This window comes from Pinus tabuliformis, chromosome 5_2 (genome assembly GCF_031772625.1).
Source record: "Pinus tabuliformis cultivar Carrire ecotype Pingquan chromosome 5_2, CPIR1, whole genome shotgun sequence".
NCBI classification, from domain to species: Eukaryota; Viridiplantae; Streptophyta; class Pinopsida; order Pinales; family Pinaceae; genus Pinus; species Pinus tabuliformis.
Window position 1 is genome coordinate 1,051,710,085 of NC_142306.1, and position 24,411 is coordinate 1,051,734,495.

The 24,411-nt window shown below is 36.6% G+C and overlaps 1 pseudogene across 1 annotated transcript; it reads left to right on the forward strand.

Moving 5' to 3' along the window:
• The first annotated feature begins 628 nt into the window (after window positions 1-628).
• Window positions 629-23,645, forward strand: LOC149162850 (protein NRT1/ PTR FAMILY 5.3 pseudogene; annotated as a pseudogene). The gene is made up of 2 exons (XR_016261462.1): window positions 629-1,188; window positions 22,606-23,645. The product of XR_016261462.1 is annotated as a protein NRT1/ PTR FAMILY 5.3 pseudogene (transcript).
• Window positions 23,646-24,411: the final 766 nt, after the last annotated feature.

Below are 24,411 nucleotides of genomic sequence, written 5' to 3' on the forward strand. Positions count from 1 at the left end.
ATTATTATCACACTACTCACTCTGCATCATCTATGTGAAAACGTTGCTTTCTATTTATATTAACTGGACTCCAACAATCTAGTGGGTGGTTATAAAAGGATTTTCCTTTCTTCTTTATTATTAGTTACCTACATGAAGGTTAGTTTTAGCGGTTATTTTAATTTGTTGAATCCTGATGTTGTAAGCAGAACTTCAGCTAATATCACATGAGGAAAGAGCTTTGTTGACGCGTTTCGGATCAACTAGTGTGTTTCATCGTCACGGCAAGTTGAAGCAACAGGTCCAGCTATGCAAGTTAAAACGCTGGATCTGTTTAACTATTTAACTTGCATAGCTGGATCTGTTTCTTCAACTTGTCTGAGGATGAACCACACTAATTGGTTCCGACAAAGGTCTTTCCTCATGTGATTTTTGCCAAAATTCTGCTTACAACTATTATGGATTACAAAAGCCTCAATTCAATAATCCTGATATTGTTAATAATGCGATAACAAAGTTCAAATTTAGATCAACCCTCTTCAAATATTAACGGTCTTGTCTTTGATTTAAGGAATGAGTTAATAACTTGAAGGTTCAAATTTAGATGAACCCTCTTAAAATATTAACAGTGGTGTCCTCGATGTAGGGAATGATACTTCTGACAGTAACGGTCTCAGTGCCATCTCTGAGACCGCCGAAGTGCCAATTGAACTCCAGCTCGTGTCAGAAAGCTTCGGAACACCAGATCGCGATTTTCTATATTGCGTTGTACGTTATTGCTTTCGGTGCTGGCGGTACAAAGCCCAACATCTCTACAATCGGTGCAGATCAGTTCGATGAATTTGATCCCAAGGAGAAGCTTCAGAAGGCCTCCTTCTTCAATTGGTGGATATTTTTTTCCTTTTCTGGAATGCTGGTTGCGTTGAGCTTTCTCATATACGTCCAGGACCAGGTCGGATTCGGTGTGGGTTACGGGATTATGACCACGGGATTGATCATATCGTTAGTAATTTTCTTGATAGGGACTCCATTTTACAGACACAAAGTTCAGAAAGGGAATCCATTCAATCGCATGGCACAGGTGCTTGTTGCATCAGCTCGGAAATGGAGAGTGAAGGTACCTTCTGATCCCAACCAACTCTACGAAGTGGATGTTAAAGAGTATATTGCTAAAGGAAGATTCCCCATTACTCATACTCCGACCTTAAGGTGAGTTCGAAACCAATTTTCCTATTTAAATTACTGTTTGGAAACCAATCAATATGAGGAACGAACCACGTAGATATGAATAGATTGCATGAGTGGATTAGCGAGTTGGGAAATAATGCAGATTTCTAGTGATTTTTTTGGAAGTTTTTTTTTGGGTTTTTTTGGTCAAAATTTCGCAGCAATTTATTGGAATCACAAGTTTGATCCAAATATGCAATTAAAAAACCATTTTAAATAATACAAATCAAGATTTAACCTCAATTTTTTCCACAGGATTCCGTTGTTGGGTATTTTTAAAGGGGAAAAATACCAAAACCAACAAAATAACCACCACAGAGACAATGCTCTGTTTCCTCTGTTCCAGGATCATTTGCAGAGAACCTCTTTTAAAAAATAACTCAGACCACAGCATTACACAGTCACAAAAACACTTCTATTGATTTAAAACAAAAATTGTTACACACATCATCCTCTGCGCAGAGAGGGATTTACCAAAATTACCTTCAGCCAAAACTCTGTTTTCACCTGAGAAATTATTGTGCTGGGTTTACTGCAGTAAAACCCTTTTTTTTATATTTACTGTATAAAACTATTTTTACACATACTGCTGTAAAAATATTTTACACATACTACTGTAAAAAAAACTTTTACATATGTAGCTCCAAAAAAAACGTTATGTGCTTCTGCACATTACAACATCTCACAAAATGCTTTCAAATACAATACCAAAGAATTGGCTTCATCTTACGCTGCATTTCTGGTTTTAAAAAAAAATCAACACTGATTTCTTTATACCCTCCTTGCTTCACACTACACACTGCTGTGCCTAAACTTCTATTTCATTTTGCTGCACACGGAGCTCTCACACTACATACTGCTGTGCCTAAACTTCTATTTCATTTTTGCTGCACACAGAGCTCTCACACTACATACCTTTTTTTATCACAATGAGAAGACTGGTTTTAAGTCACTTCAGCTCCCACACGCTCTCATTCTTTTTACAAAATGGTCAACATTTCTTTTTTTAAAACATAACACATATATAAAAACATATATGTATATAAATTAAAACGTGCCCCATGCCCATATTAAAAGGGCCTTCACCAAACACTACGTAAAACATTAAAGGCCATAACTTCATCACTTACGGCGGTCAACACTCCACGCGACGCATTGAATTGACGCAGGCCCGTGCACCTTCAAGGATCGACGGCTGACAACACGCAACCAGATCGGACGGCGGAGGTGAATATCGGAAGCCATACAACTGCTGAGGTTTACCTCCCGAGAACGTGACGTTGCGTTACGTCAGGTCAGAAACACGTGGCGGCTCCAAATTTTCTCGGGTTGAAGAGTACGGAGATTCCCTTCCCCGGAAACTGGCCCGAGAACTCTCCGGCGGGTTTGCTCGACGGTTTCTGGCGTCTGCGTTGAAATTACGATTTCAACACTCCCCTTTAATTTCAACTGCTGGGCATTCAAACATACCCAAGCACTTCCTCACATGGAGGGATTCCCCAACACTGCTGTTACAAAGATATCTTCCTCACATAGAGGGATTCACCAACTGCTTCTGATGCAGCTCCACAAACAAACAAAGTTGTCTTCCTCTTAGTAGAGGGATTAACCTGAAACTGTGCTTAAGAGCACCTTCCTCATGACAGAGGGATTCACCATAACAATGTGCTGAAGAGCACCTTCCTCTTTAATAGAGGGTTTCACCAAATGACTGCTTCAAATGCAGTTCCAAAACAAACAATCATTGCACTGCTGTGTGTGCAAACTCATTACAATGTTCTTTTATGCTGCTGCATATTCTCTGCTGCACTGTTGTGCCATCTTCTTTACTGTGTCTATCCCACACCGCTGTGTCTACACTTGCACTGCTTCTGCACTTTTCAAAGAAAAAATACTCTGTCTTTCTTGGAACAATTACGCTGTCCCAATTTACAAATTTACACTGCTGTGTGTAAACATTTCTTACACTCACTGCTGTTGCATATATTGCATTTCAACTCAATGAACAACAAATTCATTACATTTACCTTTACTGCTGTAAGGAAAATTTCTTTTGCATGTGCTGCTGTTCGAAACTTCTTGCTGCTGCATTTTTCACATTTGCATTGCTGTGTGCTTCTCCTTCTTCACGATGGGAAAACTTTTCTTCAAGCTGCTGCTGTCCATACACTTGCTGCTGCAATTTTTTTTATATTCACTGCTGTCCATACCCATAACCATAGACTGTCATCCCTGGGTTTTATTTGCTGCTGCGTTGCCTCTCCAATTTGCACTGTGGCTGCCTTTTGTTTTATCATACTGCTGTGTGCCCATACTCTTGGCACTTCATTCTCCACAAAAAAAAATAACACAGGCTGCTGCCTTTTCTTATGCACCCTTGCTTCACACAATCTTAGTCTTCATTTTTTTACACAATGCACTAGTGTGAAATTCCTTTGGCTTTCTGCTGCCACATACATTCTCATTCACCCATGTGCATTAACAATCTGCTGTCCCTGTTTTTCTTTATGCATTTCTTTGCATGCTGCATTGCATAAAAAAAATTAAACTGCTGTTCATTCTAATCCATGTGCCAAAAAAAATTTCCAAACTGCTGTCTTATGCTCTATTTTCCCACTGCTGTGAGGGTCTCCATACTTTGCATTTTTCTCTTATCTTGCTGCTGCTCTTTACATTTCAGCGCTACCATCTTTTCTTCTTTATGCATTTCTGTGCATATTGCATAAAAACAAAACAAAAAAAAAAAAAACATTGCTGATTTCATCACTGCTGCATATTACCTTTCAGAGGGATTAACAAAGATTTCATTTGCAACTGCTGTGCTGCAATACACCCTTCATCAACAAATGACTGTTAATACAGTTCAGCAAACAAAAATTACAAGCTCCCCTTTAATGTGTGCTTGTCCTCTTTTGGCAGACTCTTCTCAAAACAAATTTAGATCAGCTGGGGAGTTCAAGGGGTTTTCAGATTGCCTTTCCTTCCTTCTCCACACTTGTGTAACTTTCTTCTTTTGCATGGGTCTAGCTTGTGTGAGAGCCCATGTCAAGTTACAGTCACGTGCCATATGCCCAATGTTATGACACCTAAAACATTCTACATTTTTCATGAATGACATTTCATGATTTCTTCTAAAATTGTTTCTTAGAGGTTGTCGAAGACCACAACATCTATCTCCATGAAATGCTCTACAGTCTTTTGCCATATGACCAAAGTTTGAGCAAGCATAACAATAACCATAAAATGAACTTTGGTACCTGGGAGATGGAGGTTTCCTTGATGTACTTCTGAAGCCTTGCTGCCTTGAGATCCTTTGATGATCACCATTGCCTCTTGCCTTTTTGCCATCAGCTACATTTCTTCTTGGAGCTGGTTCTCTTCTTGGAGCAGGATTTCTTCTATTGCAGCCTTCATTTTTCTCCTTGCCTTTGCTGGAACTAGGAGCATCACCATCTCTTTCTGGCTTCTTCACATCTCCCTTGCTTAAAGCATCCTCATCCTTGTTTGAGGGTTCACCTACATACCCAAGTCCTGATTTATCAAATGGAGATCTGTGATAGCTGAGCATGTCATCCAGAGCTTGAGAGCTCTTCATGATCTTGTTCATCCCTTCAACCTTCTTCCTGAGGAGGACAATCTCTTCTTCTAACTTTTCACATTCATTATTTTTCTTTGCTAGTTGTCCCTCAGTTTCTTCCTTGCTACGAGTAGCTTCAGCTGCTACTATTTTGAAGGAGATAATGTCAGACTTCATCTTGGAGATTTCTTCATCTTTTGCCTGACTGCTCTTCATTTTCTTCTCAGCTCCTTGTGCCTGCTTCCTGGCTTCTTGTAGTTCGGACTTAAGGGAGGAGACCTCTACCTTGTACTGTCCAATCTCTTCTACAAGCTTATTCACTTTCTTGTGTCTTTGTTCAAGTTGACTTGTCAAGGCATCTGCCTGCTTCTTTGCTTCATTCAGCTGATTTGTCATGGATATGACTTCTTCATGATGTTTCCTCTTGCATTGATCAAGCTCCTTCTTAAGCTTGGTAAGCTCTTCATCCCTTTCTTTTACTTGAAGCTTGATGAGATCAAGCTTTTCATTCTCAGCTTCTATGATGGGTTCATAAGTTTCTTCTTGACTCATTGTCATGGTCAGTGCTCCCTTTGCATGAAGGTCATGCAGTCTGTCCCATATATCCTTTGCTGATGTATATTTTCCAAGATTCTTCTTCACAGAATCAGGCAGTCCATCCAAGATTAGTTTCGCTGCTTGTGCATCATACTCCATGGATTCTTTATCCATCTTGCTGTCATCAATCACTGACTCCCAGACTTCAATCCCCTCAGACATTAGGAAAGCCCTCATCATTATTTCCCATACATCAAAGTTTCCATCAAACTTTGGAACCTCAAATACAATGCTTTCAAATAGATTCCCTTCTAGTTTAGTAGAGGAGGGAGACACATTTTTAACAGCCCTGGAGGCTTTCTTCTTTGACCTTGCCATTCTTATCTAGGCTTTAAATACTTGACTGTGTTTTCTTTTAAAATCACTGACTGTTCCTTCAACAGTAACACAAAGAAAAGCTTTGAGAAATACCTTAATCCCTTTTGGCTGTGGCTTCACACTGCTGGAGAGGTTTGACTGCTGCAACAACACCTTCCTTCAGCTTCTTTGAGTCTTCAAAGAGCCTGGACTAGCTCTGATACCACTGTTGGGTATTTTTAAGGGGAAAAATACCAAAACCAACAAAATAACCACCACAGAGACAATGCTCTGTTTCCTCTGTTCCAGGATCATTTGCAGAGAACCTCTTTTAAAAAATAACTCAGACCACAGCATTACACAGTCACAAAAACACTTCTATTGATTTAAAACAAAAATTGTTACACACATCATCCTCTGCGCAGAGAGGGATTTACCAAAATTACCTTCAGCCAAAACTCTGTTTTCACCTGAGAAATTATTGTGCTGGGTTTACTGCAGTAAAACCCTTTTTTTTATATTTACTGTATAAAACTATTTTTACACATACTGCTGTAAAAATATTTTACACATACTACTGTAAAAAAAACTTTTACATATGTAGCTCCAAAAAAAACGTTATGTGCTTCTGCACATTACAACATCTCACAAAATGCTTTCAAATACAATACCAAAGAATTGGCTTCATCTTACGCTGCATTTCTGGTTTTAAAAAAAAAATCAACACTGATTTCTTTATACCCTCCTTGCTTCACACTACACACTGTTGTGCCTAAACTTCTATTTCATTTTGCTACACACGGAGCTCTCACACTACATACTGCTGTGCCTAAACTTCTATTTCATTTTTGCTGCACACGGAGCTCTCACACTACATACCTTTTTTTATCACAATGAGAAGACTGGTTTTAAGTCACTTCAGCTCCCACGCGCTCTCATTCTTTTTACAAAATGGTCAACATTTCTTTTTTTAAAACATAACACATATATAAAAACATATATGTATATAAATTAAAACGTGCCCCATGCCCATATTAAAAGGGCCTTCACCAAACACTACGTAAAACATTAAAGGCCATAACTTCATCACTTACGGCGGTCAACACTCCACGCAACGCATTGAATTGACGCAGGCCCGTGCACCTTCAAGGATCGACGGCTGACAACACGCAACCAGATCGGACGGCGGAGGTGAATATCGGAAGCCATACAACTGCTGAGGTTTACCTCCCGAGAACGTGACGTTGCGTTACGTCAGGTCAGAAACACGTGGCGGCTCCAAATTTTCTCGGGTTGAAGAGTACGGAGATTCCCTTCCCCGGAAACTGGCCCGAGAACTCTCCGGCGGGTTTGCTCGACGGTTTCTGGCGTCTGCGTTGAAATTACGATTTCAACATCCGTCACCGGAATCTCCAAAAAATCACATTATAGACAACTCCGAAAATAATTCCCTGCCAAATTTGAAAAAAAATTATTACTTCTCAGAAAGAATTCCATTGTGAGTGTAAATATGTCAAATTTGCTAAACTGTAACAAAGTGGAGGATCACTTTCTTTTTCCAAATATTCAGCAGTTTGTGATAATATCATTATATAGATTCTAATGTTATAGTATTAAAGATAGCATAACTCTTGTGTTATGTTTACCAAATCTTCTCAAATACATGTAGTAATCTTTCCGAATATATTTAATTTGTTTATTATATGAGAGAATTCTTGCATTGTATCTATCAAATCTTGTTAATATCTTTGATCTGCACGGAGATTTTATGTAATTTTTTAAACGTATGCATTAAATTGAAGATCCATCATTCTTTTCATTATCATCCCTCTCTCTTCCTTGCTTTTCTTTGACCATCTGCTAATGAATAAGTTTACGGGTCACTAGGTTTGCAAAATTCCAACTCAAACTGAAACATTTAAAGTACTTTTACAACTATAAAACCATGCCTAATCGTTATGGATGTATCAATCAAAAACATAGCTATGAAATATACAAAAGATCAAAACCAGATGCACCATTGTCGTAGGTGAGTATTTGTTCACTAAGAAATGTGCTTCACTTGGATCTCATTAATGGTGAAACTAAACTCACACCATATGTTATATCAAGTACACTACTTTGACAGATACACATAGTGGCAACGTGTTAGGAGTATTGCTACAAAAACAAATATGTATATTCCAAGGTAATACCCATTAAATAAATTTATATAATTAAACAGCACCGTTAAAATTTTTAGCGAAGAAAATAATGTAGTCTCATTCCCTTCTATATTACACTACATACATAATTCCTTGCTCTCATTCCACCATAATTCCCCACCATTATCTAACCCTAACGCTTCATTTTATTTTCTCTCTACACCCCACAAAAGCCTTGAATTATTTAAAGTTTCCACACAAATTAAATTTATTCTAGTTGAAACAAATCTATATATTCCTCATGAAATAGTCTACGAATGCCACACAATAAACAAATTTTCCTAATAATAGAAATGGCACAAATCCAAACACGCTACTATGTACTATTTACAAAATTATGTACTAATTACAAAATTCCCTTAGCCCTTGTAGCACCTATTGATAATCTTACTTGATTTTTTTACCATGAACACGAATTTCATATATATTAATATCTATAATGAAATTAGAAACACCTTCAACCATACCTTTATTATCTAGTGCTCAAAGGCCCTTCTCTCTAATATGGTATAGTCCTTGGTGCAAGGACATTTCCTTTTCTCTGGAGGCAATAGGCATTTTAACTCTATTGACGATGTTAGAAATCTGTCAACCAAGGAGGTATCCACAATGTGAAGTCCCAATTAGACCTCACATCATTTGGAGTAGGAGCCCCATCTAGAGTACTTGCCCAGATGCCATGTATTGTTGTAGATTTTCCTTGGCTAAGAATTTCACCACAAGAGAATAATACAAAAGTATTTTCAGATCAACAAGTGAGTATGCCTTGTGAAATGTTCAACTACAGAAAGTATCAAGGCCCTTCTATCGAAGGGGAGAGAAAAGTGGACCCTTTAAAGACAAGTAACAATACTAATCTAGAAAAGTCACATGAGCACATACATAAGAATGAATCTTTAATCAACCAATGAAATAGTTCACAAGGAAGCAACGATCATTAAAGAAAATACAACACGCGTTTAACAAGATAAGTACCAAAGCCACCGAAATAGTTCTATTTCCTTAGTAAATATGGAAACAACATACATCACAAACATTCAAACAACAATCCTACAATATTCACGACATATGCATGACAATGTGTTGGCTCAATGAGTTTATGAATTAAGTAAAAGTTCCAAGACACATCAAGACAATGAATGCCACTAGTGCCAATAGTGGGGCACTAGAGTAGTCACTTTCTCCTCCAAAACAACTATCTTCCTCTATAATGCCTGGTAGGAAGAGCCAAGGTGAAAAGTTATTTGCATGTACAATGAGGGTATATACATAACAAATGGGGTGATCATTCACCTCCCATGTAACTCCTGGGATACCATCGTGATTGTTTGACTTCTCTATAAAATTTTTACTCCCACATGACTTTTCACATTACCTAGAATACTCTTGGACTTCCACTTTACATTACATTTTCCAATATAGAATTTACATAATCCAAAAATGATGTGGTACATCATGACTCGTGACATGACATGACACTGATGTCATGGATTTCATGATGACATGGCAATGTCAAGCCACTCTTTTCTGCAAATTTGTCTTCAATAAGAGATATGAAATTATTCATCTTCATGAGAGATATGCTTTGTTCTTCATATCTTCCCTCCAAAGGGTTGTGAATCAGATGGAGAATTCATATGGTCTTAATCTTTGATTTTTTGTTGTAATCAAGTGTTCCTTGGTCTTCTCACATGATGATCATCTTATATATTTAGTTGCACATGAACCTTCTAGCAAGGTCCTCCTTTCCTTTTTCTCCATCATCATCCTGTCATCATAAGACATACTACATGTAATTGAAAACGATTCATAACAAGTCGATATTAGTCTGAGAAACCCCTAACCTAGCATATTTCATTAACTCACGTGTTAGGGCTGGAAATGGTGAGTGGTTGAGTGATTAGATAAGGCGATTTTGCAATTCCAAAGGCCAAGGTCCATGATTGTGGCTTGAGACTACACAATGTGTAGTTCAAGAGATTGCACAATTGAGAGAGTTATGAGCTCTAAGAAGGGGATTTAGGCTTGAAGATTCCCACTTCGCAGTTCTAGAATGATAGAGGCCAAGGCACTGAATAGTTTAGGGACACAAGGACTCAGTGTGGAGGCTTGAGCCTTGAGACTGCGTAATGTGCAGTTAAGGAAGTTCTAGACAGAGAGATTGTGTAGTTGAGGGGCTCAAGGGCTTAGGCTAGAGGCTTGAGCCTTGATTTTTCTAATTGCACAGTTCGAGGAGGCAGGGAGACCATGTCATTTCACAATTATGTAGTTCAAGAGCTCAAGGCTAAAGCTTGAGGACTGAGACTGCGTAATGCATAGTTCAGGCTTGGCTTGGGAGAAATTTTGCGTAGTTCTAGAGCTCAAGGGTTGGGTTTGAGAACTGAGATTGTGCATTGCACAGTTCTGGAAGGAAAAGACAACACATCATGTAATTATAATGGAAAGGGGTTCTGCTTGAGGGATGATACTATGGAATGCATAGTTCAAGCTAGGTAGAATGAGGCTCAGTGGCCCCGTTGAATTCCTGGTCAGATAAATTGTTGGATCATTGACCTGAAGATGGGTAAAAGAGAGACTCTCAGCATGATCACGCACTTATATCACTTGAAGATATGACAAGGAACACCTAGAATATATGAACAACATACCTTCCTCAACGCAACAACTTTGCGACAACTCCTACCAAGTGCGACACTGAAGATACACTTTGTGACGACAATGGCGACACTTGTGCAGCAATGCTAAAATTTATGGGAATGAATGCAATACATGTTTACATGATAAGAACAACTCACTATCACAAATATTACCACTTGAGACAAACCAAAAAACCACTTTATGCGATGAGTGAAACTTCCCATGCTAGAAGACGATATATGTGATATGGAAAGAAAAATGTGAATGACACTTGCAATACATGAACAACGGTGAGAGATACACATGCGAGAGAGAATATAACATGATTAATAAAATAATTGAAGTGAAAGAAAGAAAAAGAGATAGTAAAAAACATGAAAGTGACACTCCCGAAAACGAAGGTGCTTAAAACCGACAGTTTCAAAAGTGACCAAAATAGAACTACAAACGCAACCGAAAGTGAGAGACTGTCAATGCTAATGTGCATTAACTATCGACATGGGTTGAGCATGGCGTAAACACTACCTTAACTAACTGCAGTAGGTCTGTTCAAGCTTGTGTAAAATAATGCATTCATGAATTCATTACAGGTTGAGAATGTGCGAGCAGGTGACTTCGACACTTACAATCCAAGAAGGAAACCAAAAATCTTAACAAAGCATCATCAACCAAGAAGTGACTACGAAACAACCAATTGCAAGATCCTCGGTACGATCCAAAACTAGAGTATAGACAAAATTGTGGAGGGTGTTCTCACGACAACAACGCTTGGTGACACAGTGGTATAACTCTAGCTTCTTTGCCTCGATAACTTCTTTAAGCAAGTTACAGTTCTTCAAGAACTATTGATTCATCATTCAGATTATCATGGCTTCCCCACTTACCCCGTGCATGAAAATAGTCCCATTTATTCCTTTTCTTAGCTGAACATAAAAATAAGATCAAAAATGACACAATGTTTCAAATAAGGAAAAGGGTAATGTAGTTTACAAACTTTGGATTTTCAGAGTGTAGATTTTCTTCTCTGGTGTTGCTCCACTACTAGTAGGCCTATAAGTAAGATGACAGAGTCACTTCAGGGACACAAAGATTTCTTTGCTATCAATAGGCATGGATAGTACCTCGAGGGACTTGCTTACTTCACCTCTCTCCACATGAGTCCTTTCTCTTATTTTGCCTTTATTTATTTATTTTATATAGGACTATATATTGACACTTATTTATTTCATGGGTGGAAGAGGGATCCCAACTTATTGAGAGCATGAGAGATTTTCCCTTCAAAGAAGCATATATAAGACCTCTAATATTGGTTTTCTTGTTTAGATGTTCCCCTTTTCCTTTTCTATTTAATTGGATCTTCTTGAAAACATTGAAACATAAAGAACCAAGTGAAGGTGTAAGTTTTCTAGGAGAGACATAGGTAGCATGGCTCGACAGAAGGCTTTCCTTATGCAAGGATCGAATTTTTTGTGAGAAAATCACTGACCAAAAGTTTGTTGAAAAATGTGCAACAAGAAATGTTAAATTTAGAAAGTGATAAAAATAGAATTGCTAAAAATAGCACTTTTAAAAATAGTAGTTTGGCCAATGAGCATTTTGGCCACCATGGGTGAGAGGTGAAACTGCTAAAAATAGAATTTTTGAGTCCCTTCCTATTTATAACAGTCCCTGGTCTATCTATAGGAAGTAAATTCGAATTTGGTCTTACCAGCAGTTTGGAATATTAATTAATTAAATCTCCATGAGTTAATTAGTTAAGGAAAAGCAAACTTGAAGTCTTTGTGAGAACATGCAATTATTTCTCCACTAATTGGGGAATGTGTCCTTGATTTGCTCCACTGATTGAGGAATTAAGGATGAATTCTATATTGAGAGGATCAGTTGACTTAATTTAACTTAGTCAAGTTCAGTTAGATTAATTTAACAAGTTGTTAAATTAATGAGATATAGTTTGTTGATGCTTGCACGCATGTGACAACTATTATTTTCAGATAACTATGTATTCTCTCATGAATAACTGATGCATGGATGTTTAGACAAAGACCCAGTTGAGATCAGATGAGGGACAATGTACTATCAGATGTTAGGATATTTCTAGTAAGTATTCCTTTCATGAGGAAGGAATCTATTTTCTTCTATGACTATGTAGTTGGACTTGAGGTGACAACAGGTATGATTAGGCCAATTTACAACCTATATATTGAGGCCTAGGTAGTCCATGATTTTCATCTTCTGATTACAGAGGGATAAGGATAGCTATTGAGCTGATTCGTTTTGTATGTTGTTGAGGATCTCCACTTGATTGATAATACAATGTTGGGGTTTTATGCTGGTGCTTTCCCTAGTGATATATTATGTGTTATGTGTGATTGATTCCTTCTTATCAGTTATATGTGTTCATGCTTGATGTTGCTCATGGTTGATTAGCTTCTGCAAAGTTTATGGTAGATGTAGATCTAGTATTATGCTTTAGTACATTGAATATATCAATTTGATCTGCAGTTGAAATTTGTACATGATATCAGTGAGCTAGCTAATTTGTAGAGAAAATTCTACATGGTACCAGAGCACAGGTGATCAAGGAAGAACAGTATAAAAGAAGGAATTCGAAGTTTATTATTCTGGATATAGATCTCAAGTTCTTATCACATCTATTTCACTGATGGTGTTCTATGGTTTGAGGCTTGAGTATGCCCTTGATGGCAGCTCAAACTGTATAGCTTGGAAGGATCGTATGGAGGTAGTATTGGAAGATAACGGCCTTAAGGACTTCATTGATCAAGAAGTCCCTAAGCCTATTAATGCTACTAAACTAGCGGAATGGAAGAAGTGTGTGGCTAGAGCTAGGAGAATTCTCTTGGAGGGAGTGCGAGATCACATTGTCTTGAGCCTCCATGGGAAGGATATTCCGCATGCAATGTGGAAAACATTGAAAGATTTATATCAAAATAGCAGTGATTAGAGGAAGCTGGAACTGAAGGACAAACTTCGAAAGATCAAGTGTGAAAAGGATGAGACGATCTTTGTGTATCTGACCAAGCTCATCACATGTAGGGATGAGCTTTCAAGTGTAGGGGTCATGACAACTGATGATGATGTGGTAAGTATAGCATTCCTTGGCCTTCATAAGAGTTGGCATAACTACGAGACTCGGTTAATGGAAGGGAGAAACTGCCAGATTGGGAACGACTATGGTCAGATTTGATGCAGGAGGAGATCAGACGGAGCACCAGAGACGGTTCTTCATCCATGCAGGGTGAGGAGAACTGTGCTTTAGCGAGTAAGGCAAAGAAGGGGAAGGAGAAGGTTTCTCTTTTGGAATCTAGTTCTTCTAATGGTGAGAAGAAGGTTGACAAATCGAAAGTGCGATTGTTTTGTTGTCATGAGGTGGGCCATTATGCTGCAAATTGTCCCTAGAAGAAATCCAAGAAGGGATCTGGGGAAGGATCTGAAGGTGAGGCACTCGCTTCATAGTTTGAGTTGGATTTCACACTCTTCGCATGCATGGTTTCATCCATGGTGGGAAGTAGTTGGTTTCTTGATAGTGGAGCTTCTTTCCACATGACTGGCGAAAAGAGTTTGTTCAGTACTTTGGAGGATAAAGATCTCCAGATACTCACAGCGATGGGTAATGATGAAAAGTATAGTGTCTCAGGTGTAGGCATGGTTATTTTTCAGAGGGAGTATGGATCTCACCTTACCTTTACCGATGTCAAGTATGTACCAGGACTGAAGAGAAACTTGGTGTCGATCACAATGTTGGAAGACAGAGGCTATGATGTAGTCTTCAGTAAGGGAATGGTTTTCCTTAGACATCATCACTAGACAGGTGAAGCAAATCGGTTCACGGGTCAAGAATTTGTATGCTCTTGAGGTTCAAGATGCATGCAAAGCCTTGAGAATCAAGGAAACTGATGGAGACTTGATGGTTGAGAGGGAGGGTATGTTACCTCTCAATATGCAGCACCAAAAGAAGTCTCAGACAATTGTGGAGGAGCCACGATTGGTGCAGCAACTTTAGGAGGTTGTGGAGAAGCCATAACATGGGAAGCTGAGTGGAGATCAAGTAGAGACATCTACTCATGCAAATACCTCCAGTAGGGCGAAAATTCGAGCCAGGTGGGCAGAGGGATCACATGCTGCCATACCTCTAGGTAGGAGGTGGGGCGATATAGAATGATCGTCCCAAGGATGAGGGGTAGGATCCTTGAGGTACCCAACGTCTTGGATGAGACCTTGCTATAGGAGCCCCGATGTGGAGTAGTAGAAATTGATTGATTAGGTAGAGACAGATGTGGATGGAGCGACAGAGAGAGCTACAACGCAGGGAATCCCAAGGCAGCGTAGAGCATGCAGGCTATAGCAATGCGAGAGGCACAAGTGTGTTGCACGGTGTAGGGTAGCACAGAGAAGGGTGAAATGGTGCGACATGCATGGAGATGTTGCAGTAGCGCAGAGGTCAGAGAGGGAGCACTTGTCAGTAGCAGGTAGAGCTTCAACATCAGAGTATGTTTCTAGCCCAAAAGAGTGGTTAGTTGGGAGTTTTTTTTTTTGTTCCGAGTGTTACTGGAGCAACCGCACTTGGTAGATGTGTTGCATGTAGTACATTCTAGAGTTACAGGATCAGGTTCGAGAGGAAGCCTTTCCTGTTGAGAGGGAGTGTTGAAAAATGTGCAACAAGAAATGTTAAATTTAGAAAGTGCTAAAAATAGAACTGTGAAAAATAGCACATTTAAAAATAGTAGTTTGGCCAATAAGAGTTTTGGCCACCTTGGGTGAGAGGTGAAACTGCTAAAAATAACATCTTCTAAAAGTAGCATTTCTGGGTCCCTTCCTATTTATAGTAGTCTCTAGTTTATCTATAGGAAGTAAATTCGAATTTTGTCTTACTAGCAGTTTGGAATATTAATTAATTAATTCTCCATGAGTTAATTAGTTAAGGAAAAGCAAACTTGAAGTCTTTGTGAGAACATACAATTTTTTCTCCACTAATTGGGGAATGTGTCCTTGATTTGCTCCATTGATTGAGGAATTAAGGATGAGTTCTATATTGAGAGGATTAGTTGACTTAGTTTAGCTTAGTCAAGTTCAGTTAGATTAATTTAACAAGTTGTTAAATTAATGAGATATAGGTTGTTGATGCTTGTATGCATGTGACAACTATTATTTTCAAATAACTATGTATTCTCTCATGAATAACTGATGCATGGCAGTTCAGACAAAGACCTAGTTGAGATCAGATGAGGGACAGTGTACTATTAGATGCTAGGATATTTCTAGTAAGTATTCCATTCATGAGGAAGGAATCTATTTTCTTCTATGACTATATAGTTGGACCTGAGGTGACAACAAGTATGATTAGGCCAATTTACATCCTATATATTGAGGCCTAGGTAGTCCATGATTTTCATCTTTTGCTTACCGAGAGAGCAAGATAGCTATTGAGCTGGTTCTTTTTGCATGTTGTTGAGGATCTCCACTTGATTAATAATACAGTGTTGGGGTTTTATGCTGGTGCTTTCCCCAGTGATATATTCTATGTTATGTGTGATTGATTCCTTCTTAACACTTATATGTGTTCATGCTTGATGTTGCTCATGGTTGATTAGCTTCCACAAAGTTTATGGTAGATGTAGATCTAGTATTATGCTTTAGTACATTGCACATATCAGTTTGATCTGCAGGTGAAATTTCTACACGATATCAGTGAGCTAGCTGATTTGTAGAGAAAATTCTACAAAGTTGTGACCAAGACAAAGAATACAAAGAGAAGGTTAATGGAATGTTGTAGTGTCACAAAGTCCTTTTATATTTTTCCACATTGCCTTTTGAGCCAACAAAGAATCTTCTTGCAAGGTCTCACAAAATGAAAGAACATACAAAACACAACGAGAAACCAAAACCAGAAGACAAAGAAACGGGAGTCTAAACCAAAACATGATGCGAAACCTAAATGAGAAAACAAAAGACAAACTAAAAAAAGTAAATGCAGGATGGATGTGTAGGAAAACTAATATGCAACTAGAACTACTCCTAACCTAACCAACTAAAAGGACAGGGTCACGTATAATGAAATTTCCAATGTAGCCACCGCAACTACTCTTGAATTGCATACACAAAGATATGATGTATTAACTAAAAAATAAAGAAATGTGCAAGTGAACAACTAAAAACTTGAATAACTTGCACAAAAAAATGAAGGCATTTCCTGGCGGCAGAAAGATAGGCCATAGCCAAAACTCCTAACCAGTTCATATTCTTACATTTTCAATGAAAACCATCATTCAACATACCTCAAAAGTGTCTTTTGAATGTGTCTTCAACTACATCGAACTCAACAAGGATGCAAAAATATCGAAACTTTTTATTTACAACAGAGCCTGCCATGTAGGATTTCTCCAACCATTTAGTGATTAGATTTTAAAATTCATGACTACCCTCTTGAAAACCCCAAAATATTTGAAGGATGAATTTTGAATTCGGGGCACGAGATTACTATCTAGTCAATTTAGAGTCTTAAATTGCTCTACATAAATTATCAATCCGGGTATCGTAAACTGACGAAGTGTGTGCACCATATGTGCTTAGTTAACCTTTTTCTTACTTTGTTGTTTTATAGTTTTTGTTTTGTTTTGGGGTTTTTTTCTTGTTGATCTCCTAAAGTGTCTAATGCAAATGGAAATCCTATTCCTAAGTCTCTAGAAGGCAAGTATGGATACATATTTTAAGGCAATTATGTCCTCTATAATGATTTCCAGAACTTAACACTTTAGAAGGTCTTAGAATGTACTAGTGATGACAGTAATGCTTGAACAAGAATGAAAAATGTGCTGCTATTTAAAAGAAGTAAATAATGAATTACTAATCATGAAACTATTATCTCTGCTACTGTCTAAATACAAAAAAGTGATTTAAGCTATTGCACTCAAAGAATCCAAAAATTGCAAGTAAAGTAAATCTAAAATCAAATTACATCAATTCATATTCTTACCCCTCGCCAGTTAGTCCCGCTATGGCTTTCGGAGGTAATCATCAACAACTTGAGCAATTTGATATCTAATTGCAGAAAAGTAAAACTGAAATCAAATCACATCAATTCATAGTCTGACCCCTCGCCAATTAGTCCCACTATGGCTTTTGGAGGTAATCATCAACAACTTGAGCAATCTGATATCTAATTGCAGAAAAGTAAAACTAAAACCAAATTACACATTCATACTTTAATCCCTCGCCAGTAGTCCAGCTATGGCTTTCAGAGGTAACTGTCAATGATATGAGCAAGTTGATTTCTAAACTAACTAACAAAGAAGGTAAAGAAGACTGAAATCAAAACAGAACTGGAATTTAAAAAAATAAGAAAAGCAAAGTCAGCAGAGAGGTTAATCTCATGTCACTAGTTGATACAAAAACATGTAAAGAAAAACTAATCTACAATCAACCAATTGAACACACTTACATGAATTAAAATTGCATGAATGAAAAATCTAATCTATCAAACTTGAAAGCAATCAAACGACATAATGAAATCAAAGCAAAATTACAAAATGAAATATACTCTACCTCACATTCTAATATGCTCCATGACATCTACTTCACATCTCCTTCCATGTTGAGAACATCAAAGCTTTATTCAAATTCTTCAAAATTACAAAATACAACAAAGCTTTCTAAAGCTTCCAAAGCCATCTCACAAGCTAACAAGCTTAAGAACTAACAAGCTAAGGACTTAAGAACTCCCAAATGAAGGAGAGATATATCCTATTTATGCAAAAAGATGAGAAGCCATCTCATTAATGAGAGTCCATGAATCTCTTCCTCTACCTCTAGAGTCTTAATCAAAATAGGAACCGATAAGACACATGTATTCTTAGAGTTACACTATAATTAGGAGATGTGACACATATCCTCATGATCCCATGATTCTTTCCACTCAAATTCGAATTTGGCCTTAGAGTGCCACATAAGGGTCTCCTAGAAGCCTCCATTTGACCTACACATGTCAACAATCTCAACTCACTTGTTAGGTGTAAGAAAATGCACATTATTTCCTAATTTTTAACCACAAATTCACTTAAAAGGCTAAGAATTAATAAAGATTGGAAAAACATAAATGTGGCCTAATGATAATGAAAGTGGGATGAATGTGGTGACATAGTAGTGAAATGGAGGTGATATAATGGACATAATAGTGAAAGTGTAATGGAAATGAATGACATTTTCAAGACTCAACAATTACGATGAGAATCTTGTGAGGGAAACAAATTTGATCATATTCAGAAAGCATGCCAAGGCAACAAGGATTTGACATAACCATGAGTGAGTGTGTAAGTACCTCAACTACTTGCTAAGTATTTGGATAGTGAGATGTTAAACCATAAAAATCAAAGGGTGTAAAACACCTTTCATTGCATTTGCTGATGGGAAAATTGTAAGTTGAGTGACATTCATCAGAGATATAATCATGATTAGATGGGCTCACTAAAGAATCATATTCCCATTTTGTAATTACCAAATATAAATCAATTTCAATAGATTCGAAAATTATTTGCATAATAGAATCATCTTCCTTGCATGATGAGTGTAACAAATCATTTCCTCGTAACTGGTCACACATTGCGCCAACATCACAATCATTGAAAGAAGTAAAAAGGAATGCTAGTATAACAAAGACATGGAACTAGTCAGGGTAAAATGAATGAAGAAGAATTTGATTCATCAAATAATCCATGCATTGAGTAGCACTCAAGAGGATTTCAAGTGCAATGAAGAAAAATATTAGCATCATAGTATTCACGAGAAGGATAAGGAGCTGATTATTTTGAAAAGAATGTGACAGGTATGGCTCCTTTGGCCAAAGATAATCTTTAGAATAATCAACTTCACAGTTCTATGAGAGATACACTCTCCAAACCCGATTTAAGAGAAAATATTTTTCATGGAGATGCATCAACTGAAATAGAAACTTGAATCTGATCAGAAATGAAATCTTTAAAGTTTGAAATATTATATCCAGAATGCCAAACATACTTCAAGAAGGAATTTACATCGAGTGAAACCATCCAAAAATAAGAGTTTTGTGAGGAAAACCAAATCTAATTTGGTTCAGGGGATCTTACTAGAGTTGCGATATCCTGTTTTAACGATCAATGAAAGTTGAAGTCTGTTGCCTCCCTCAAAAGTCCCGAAACTCCCAAGGATTGTAAAATCACATTTTGCATGGTGTGAGGATGGTTGATTTCACTGATTTCAATGAGATTAATACTGATGAGATGAAAACCATCTTGGTCATTTGTTTGATCAAATTTTACAACTTTGAAAACAAGATTACTCACGTCGAAATATTCTACTGATCACAAATCTAGAGATGTATGAATTGAAGAAATTTCATGAGCAGGTTGATTTGAAGAGTTGTCTTAATCTAAAACAAGAGATGCTACATGATGGAAAGGATACTCAATGATATAATTATTTTCTATTTCATCATTGACAACCTCACTACCTTGTGTCATTTGATAAGTCACCTCGTCTGATGAAGAAGTTGAAGAACATGGAGTATTTCAATCGCATGTAAATGCGTCATAAACAGGAGAGCACAAGGGATAGTGGGATGAAGAGGAAGCTTCAGTAATACCATTTTATTTAGATGGATTAAATTCTTATCTAATTTTGTCATATAAACATCTTCTGAAGGAGCCGAAATATCATTTTTGTACTTAGGCATACATCATCTGATACAATAATGGAGTCATAATCATTGGGATGATGCTTGTCCAAGAATTTAAGATTGATCAGGAAAATTGATTCTATTCAATTCTTCATAAAGACAAGAATACCTTGAACAAGGAATATAACAAAAGATGATCAATATCTAGTTTTTACTCAAGTGGAATAGTTACCCTCTCTTTCATTATATCTTAGCATAAATATGTTCAAACCTTTCTATGGAAATGAAATTTTGCAAGTATTTGAGTCGACAAAAGTACATAACAGTGAAGCAACAATTACTAATACTCCTCCCATTTATGTACATTTATACCTTTTTATACTATGGCTCTTTAAATCCCGATTTGAGCTATAATTTGACGAATTATTCTATATACTCTTGGAAAAATGTCTTCTTGTGTCTCAAATTTTAGCACATGTCTACATGAACTATAATGTTACTAAACATATAATAAATTCTTCATCTTACTCGCCATTTTTTCCACATCTTGATATTTTCTTGTCATCTCTATACTCTAGCTTAGTTACAACAAAGAAACCTTTGGGGTCTTGAATCTCCTTCAACATGCCTAGCTCTTAAACTCTTCTCTTTAATTCCTCTATTTTTTTTTATCTTTTCTATTAATTTGTCTACTCTATCTTTAGCTTTGTTACAACAAAAGAACCCCTATTGGGGTCTTGAATATCCTTCAACATCACTAGATCTTCTACTCTCTATATCTTAAACTCTGCTCTTCAATTCCTCCACTTCTTGGTTCATCATGCCTCCTTAGGCAACTCCTTTTCACGATAGAATCCTCATAGTCCTCAACTTGTCTTCCATTCACAAACATTCCTTCACATCATTGTCTTCCAAGAGCTACACTTATAGTAATTAACACACATTGAGACAACTTTGTCTGAGATCACAAAACCACAATTTCTAACTGAAACAAATATGAAAAGGAACAAATTCATAGGAATAGAGATTTCTCTTATACCACTTGATGCAAGGCCAAGAAATGCAGACTCAAACATTTTCTGTTGCAAAAACAAGCTTGTAGATGCAGACTCAAACATTCTCTGTTGCAGAAATAAAATTACAGCCACATAATTTTTACTTACACATGGACTCATGAAAACCATAAGACAAACAACAACAAAAAGGCACCATGAGATTGTAGGAAAACACAAACAACCAAGGATAATGAAATTGGCTTGTCATAGCTTTATCTAGAAAAACTATAGATATAAGCCAACACCACTTGCTAACATATATAGTGAGCACAGAATAAAAATTAAACAAGTGAACTTATTTTATTACAAATGCTAATTTTATACTTACTCTCAGATGCTTACAACTGCCCATAGAAGAAAATGAGAGAAGCTCCTTTATGTTTCTACACAAGTTAAACATAAACAAGTTACTTCATAACCAAAATTCAAGGAAATTTGTTACCTTCAAATTTCAATGTTGAGATATCGAAGACACTACAAATGGATATAAAAACATACAATTGAAAAGGAAAGACAAAAAATATGGGTCACGTCCTCTTGGACCAAGAGGGCCTATTGAATCTCCATAGTTTCTTAGTAGCTTGGTATTTATTAAGGACTTCTAATCTAAACTTTTTTATTAGCTTCAGTATTTATCTATATTATTGTAAAGGGTAAATATTAAATATGGTTTATTAATAAATTGTTGACGAGCTCTATAATTCCAAATTAACACGGTTTAGACTTCTGTAAAAGTTTTGTATAACAACGACGCAAAACACCGTGCCCAATGCTAATCTTCCCAATATCAAACTTCTTATTTTGGGTTATCATTTAGATTTACAATGAACCTCTATTTGATGAAACAAAAGTCTCATTGTCTTTTTACTAACTGTTTTTTCGGTAATTATTGGCTGACTATTCATGCGATGACACACAATTCATAATCTCAGGCTCAACCCAACGTTGCAGACTAGTACAGAGTGAACCTGGAGGAGTTCTCAAGGAATGCCTAATGGCATAATAACTCTAAATTTAGACTTGTCAAAGTATACTTATTAATTAATATTTTTTTTCCTTAAAATTTAATATTTAAATTTCCTCAAACAATTTCCAAGTCAGTATAAATTTGGCCAAACAATTTAAGTTAACATACAGTTCATCCGTCAGTTTTATTTCATCAGAAATAATGTCATTGTTAAATTGAACAAATTTGAAACCGGAACACTCCCAAATTCATCAAAATACTACATTGTAAAATCACGTTAAACTTGCGTATTTAGAAAATACTTTCAGTATTTCAGAACACTGATATTCCCATTCTGATATAAATAGTTTTTTCAGAGCTCATGAAAATGTTACAATATTACTTTGTTTTGCCTCTTGCAGATTTCTAGACAAAGCCGCAACAAAGGATGGGTCACACAGTCCATGGAAGCTGTGCCCGGTAACTCAGGTAGAAGAAACCAAGCTTATGATAAAAATGCTTCCTGTTTGGGTTACCATGTTCGTTCCAAGCTCTGCGTTTGCACATGCCAGCACACTATTCGTAAGACAAGCAACGACACTGAACAGACATATGGGTCCGCACTTTCAAATCCCTGCAGGATCCCTTTCAACGTTCACCGCGTTGTTAATACTGGTATCCCTTGTACTGTATGAGAGAGTTCTTGTAAGGATAATGAGAAGAATCACGGGCAATCCCAGAGGTATAACAATGCTACAGAGACTGGGTATTGGCATGGCCATCCACGGTTTAACCATGGCAGTGGCCTCCATAACTGATATGAAAAGGATTAGTTTTGTGAAACAGCACGGGCTTCAAGGAAGCACGGAAGCAGTTCCACTCACCGTTTTCATTTTGCTTCCTCAATTTTTGCTGGCAGGTATAGCAGAAGCCTTTTTTGAAGCGGGAAAGTTAGAATTCTTTTATGATCAGGCCCCCGAGAGCATGCAGAGTCTAGGAACTGGACTATACATCACCACTGCAGGAATTGGGAGTTTTCTCACCAGTATTCTTCTGAATGTTTCGAATGACATCACTGGACGAAAGGGCCACACTAGCTGGATTCTGAGCAATCTAAACGCATCTCGTATTTACGACTATTATGCGCTCGTCGCTGTTCTCAGCTTTCTAAATTTCAGTTTATTCCTGGTTGTATGTCGGTTTTATTCGTACAAAAGAGAAACCAACAAGGCATTTGGCACTGGCAGTCACAGCCATGCACATGAAGGTGAAGGAACAACGGAGGAATGTCAGGTGCCGCCAGTGGGTGCCAAAGACGACGCAAATGAAATGGAGATGCTCAAATACACTTAAAAATGTAGAAACGAAATATGCCGGGTGACGGAGATTGAGGTTATCTTCCAGTTTAGTGAGTTTGCCTTTCTGTTTATGTATTAACTCAGAAGTTTTTTATTTTTTTATTTTTTTTAAATCCGAATTTTCATGAAAATTTACTGTGATAAAGAAAATTTGTTACTCTAATTGTATGGTTTATATCAATGAATAACCATTTTGCAATTGTATGGTTTATATCAATGAATAACCATTTTGCATTTCTAAATTTATGTTCAACTTATAAAATTGTCATACAAATTAGCAAATTAGCTTGATTAAAATTTCAAATAATTAAATAAAAAAATTAATTAAACCTACAAACCATTGTTTTTTAAATTTTGATAAATGGTTGGTAATTATTGATAATGGTCAAATTGTTATATCATTTCATTTATTTGGGCCAAGAGATGTGTGATTCTGTCTGTAGATATTTTTAAAAATAAAAATATACGAGTTATAATAAAAAAATAATAATAAATATGAAATTTTGATTAAAAAAATAATAATAAATATGAAATTTTGATTAGTTTTTATTAAAGGTATTATAAAATATTAATATTTTAGAAAAGCTTAAAAATATTAATATTATTCATGTTGACATAATTTTACTATTTTTTTAAAAGACATATTTTAAAACCAAGATGTATCGTTTTATTTGTACTCTATTGTTCCAAGAGGCACATTTTAAAACTCAATATGAGGATGATGTGTGATTCTATTTATACTCAATATAGAGTTGACATGTATTCTTTTAAAAATAAAAATAAAAATAAAATATATTGTAAATAGAAAAAAACAATATCACTTATAATAAAGACAATATATACATAAAAAACAATGTCACTTATAATAAA